We start from the raw sequence: 4,409 nt of genomic DNA, 5'->3' as shown, positions 1-4,409 counted from the left end.
TCTTCCGTCCCTAACATCACCAACACCTAACTACATTTATTAACCCCTAATCTGCCACCCACAACGTCGCCGGCACTTTATTAAAGTTATTAACCCCTAAACCTAAGTCTAACCCCCCCCAAATTAAATATAATTTAAAATAAATCTAAATAAAATTACTATTATTAAATAAATTATTCCTATTTAAAACTAAATTCGTACCTATAAAATAAACCATAAGCTAGCTACAATATAACTAATAGTTACATTGTAGCTATCTCAGGGTTTATTTTTATTTTACAGGCAACGTTGTATTTATTTTAACTAGGTACAATAGTTATTAAATAGTTATTAACTATTTAATAACTACCTAGTTAAAATAAAGACAAATTTACCTGTAAAATAAACCCTAACCTAAGTTACAATTACACCTAACACTACACTATCATTAAATTAATTACCTAAACTAACTACAATTAAATACAATTAAATTAAATAAACTAAAGTATGAAAAAAACACTAAATTACAAAAAATAATAAAATAATTACAATTTCTCTTGCAAGATGTATCGAGTCCACGGATTCATCCATACTTGTGGGATATTCTCCTTCCTAACAGGAAGTGGCAAAGAGAGCACCCACAGCAGAGCTGTCTATATAGCTCCTCCCTTAGCTCCACCCCTCCAGTCATTCTCTTTACCTGTTTAACTGCTAGGAAGGGTAAAGTGAGTGTGGTGACAAAATGTTAGTTTTTATTTTCTCAAGCAAAAGTTTGTTATTTTAAATGGTACCGGTGTGTACTATTCACTCTCTGGCAGAAAAGGGATGAAGATTTCTGCTAGAAGGATGATGATCTTAGCACTTTGTAACTAAGATCCACTGCTGTTCCCACAGGGGCTGAGGAGTACAGGAAAACTTCAGTTGGGGGAATGGTTTGCATGCTAAGCTGCATTGAGGTATGTTCAGTCAATTTTTTTCTAGACAGACTGTGATAATACTAGAAAAGGCTGACAATATCCCCATGAGGGAAGGGTAAGCTGTATTCAGACACTTAATAGAGAATCCCAGCTTACACAAAGGGCTCATTTGTTACTGGTGGCACTTATGGGATAAACGTTTTTTTATTGAAATCTTAACGTTTTTTGAGGGAGTTTAGGGGGCTTTGTGGCTTATTTAAGGGTTATTAACCCACATGGCTAGTTTAGAAACACTTTGGTGTGTTTCTTTTAGGCCCCATTAACATCGAGTGAGGTGGGAGGGGCCTATTTTCGCGCCTCAGTTGCGCAGTTTCCTTTCCTCTGAAGACATCCAGCTGCTTCTCCAGAGGGTTCTGCTGTGTTTGAGGGCCTAAAAGAGTTTTTTTCCCCACAAATCTATCCTAAAGGGCAGGTAGGCGCCACAGCAGAGCTGTGGCAAGGTGCTGAACGTTTTTATACCGGTTTTTGACGTTTTGTCAATCCGGTTTTTACATTAAGGGGTTAATCGTTTATTTGGCTGGCTGTGCAAACTTACTAAAGCTTTATGATTCTGCTGTAAAAATTTTGTGAAGTTTACTGCTTTTTTACACTGTTTTGCAGACTTAGTGCATCTTTTTTTCTCTTAAAGGCACAGTACCGTTTTTTTCTAAGTATTATTTACTTTGAATAAAGTGTTTTCCAAGCTTGCTTGTTTCATTACTAGCCTGTTTAACATGTCTGACACCAAGGAAAATCCTTGTTCAATGTGTTTAGAAGCCATTGTGGAACCCCCTCTTAGAATGTGTCCCACTTGCACTGATATGTCTATAAATTATAAAGAGCATATTATAGCACTTAAAAATATAGTGATAGATGATTCTTAGACAGAAGGAATTGAGGGTTTGCCATCTAGCTCTCCCCAAGTGTCACAACCAGTAACGCCCGCACAAGTGACGCCAAGTACCTCTAGTGCGTCGACTTCATTTACTTTACAAGACATGGCCACAGTTATGAATACAACCCTCACAGCGGTGTTATCTAAACTGTCTGGTTTACAAGGAAAGCGTGACAGCTCTGGGTTAAGAACAACTGCTGAGCCTTCTGACGCTTTAGTAGCCGTATCCGATATACCCTCACAATGTTCTGAAGTAGGGGTAAGGGATTTGCTATCTGAGGGAGAGATTTCGGACTCAGGAAAGACGCTCCCTCAGACAGATTCTGATATGACTGCCTTTAAATTTAAGCTTGAACACCTCCGCTTGTTGCTCAGGGAGGTATTAGCGACTCTGGATGATTGTGACCCTATAGTAGTCCCAGATAAATTGTGTAAAATGGGCAAATACTTAGAGGTTCCTGTTTACACTGATGTTTTGCCAGTCCCTAAGAGGATTGTGAATGTTGTTACTAAGGAGTGGGATAGACCAGGTATACCGTTCGCTCCCCCTTCTGTTTTTAAGAAAATGTTTCCCATATCTGACACCATGCGGGACTCATGGCAGACGGTTCCTAAGGTGGAGGGAGCTGTTTCTACTCTCGCTAAGCGTACAACTATACCTATAGAAGACAGTTGTGCTTTCAAAGATCCTATGGATTAAAAATTAGAGGGTCTCCTAAAGAAAATATTTGTTCATCAAGGTTTTCTTCTCCAACCTATTGCGTGCATTGTTCCTGTAACTACTGCAGCTGCTTTCTGGTTCGAGGCTCTAGAAGAGGCTCTTCAGATGGAGACTCCATTAGAGGATATTATGGATAGAATTAAAGGGCCACTAAACCCAAAATCTTTCTTTCATGATTCAGATAGAGAATAGAAATTTAAACAACATTACAATTTACTTCCATTATTTATTTTGCTTCATTTTTTAAATATCCTTAGTTGAAGAAAAAGCAATGCACATGGTGAGCCAATCACACGATGCTTCGATGTGCAGCAACCAATCAGCAGCTAGTGAGCATATCTAGATATGCTTTTCATCAAAGAATATCAAGAGAATAAAACAAATTAGATAATATAAGTAAATTAGAAAGATGTTTAAAATTGCATTCTCTTTCTAAACCATAAAAGAAAAAATGTGGGTGGCATGCCCCTTTAAGGCCCTTAAATTGGCTAATTCTTTCATTACAGATGCCACTTTTCAACTAGCTAAATTAGCGGCAAAGAATTCAGGTTTTGCCATTTTAGAACGCAGGGCGTTATGGCTTAAGTCCTGGTCTGCTGATGTGTCATCAAAATCTAAACTTTTGAACATCCCTTTCAAAGGAAAGACCCTATTCGGGCCTGAACTGAAAGAGATTATTTCAGACATCACTGGAGGGAAAGGCCATGCCCTCCCTCAGGATAAAACAAACAAAATGAGGACCAAACAAAATAATTTTCGTTCCTTTCGGAACTTCAAGGATGGTCCCGCTTCAGCTTCCCCTGCTGCAAAGCAAGAGGGGAATTTTGCCCAATCCAAGTCAGTCTGGAGACCTAACCAGGCTTGCAACAAAGGTAAACAGGCCAAGAAGCCTGCAGCAGCCTCAAAGACAGCATGAAGGGGTAGCCCCCGATCCGGGACCGGATCTAGTAGGGGGCAGACTCTCTCTCTTCACTCAGGCTTGGGCAAGAGATGTTCACGATTCCTGGGCTTTAGAAATTGTGTCCCAGGGATATCTTCTAGACTTCAAAGACTCCCCCCCAAGGGGGAGATTTCACATTTCTCAATTGTCTGCAAACCAGACAAAGAGAGAGGCGTTCTGATCCGCCCAGTTCCAAAGGCGGAACAAGGGCTAGGGTTTTACTCAAACCTGTTTGTGGTTCCCAAAAAAGAGGGAACTTTCAGACCAATCTTGGATCTCAAAATTCTAAACAAGTTCCTCAGAGTACCATCATTCAAGATGGAGACTATTTGGACTATTCTACCTCTGATCCAGGAGGGTCAATATATGACTACCGTGGACTTAAAGGATGCGTATTTACACATCCCTATTCACAGAGATCATCATCAGTTCCTCAGATTTGCCTTTCTGGACAGGCATTACCAGTTTGTGGCCCTTTCCTTCGGGTTGGCCACGGCTTCCAGAATTTTCACAAAGGTGCTAGGGTCCCTGTTGGCGGTTCTAAGACCGCGGGGCATAGCAGTAGCGCCTTATCTAGACGACATCTTAATTCAGGCGTCGACTTTCCAACTAACCAAGTCTCACACGGACATCGTGTTGGCTTTTCTGAGATCTCACGGGTGGAAGGTGAACATGCAAAAGAGTTCTCTCTTCCCTCTCACAAGAGTTTCCTTCCTAGGGACTCTGATAGACTCGGTAGAAATGAAAATATTTCTGACGGAGGCCAGAAAATCAAAACTCTTAACCACTTGCTGAGCTCTTCATTCCATTCCTCGGCCATCAGTGGCTCAGTGTATGGAGGTAATCGGACTCATGGTAGCGGCAATGGACATAGTTCCTTTTGCCCGCCGACACCTCAGACCACTGCAACTATGCATG

The sequence above is a fragment of the Bombina bombina genome, chromosome 2 (genome assembly GCF_027579735.1).
Source record: "Bombina bombina isolate aBomBom1 chromosome 2, aBomBom1.pri, whole genome shotgun sequence".
Lineage (NCBI taxonomy): Eukaryota > Metazoa > Chordata > Amphibia > Anura > Bombinatoridae > Bombina > Bombina bombina.
The sequence above is the reverse complement of the archived record's forward strand: the minus strand, read 5'-3'. Positions refer to the sequence as shown.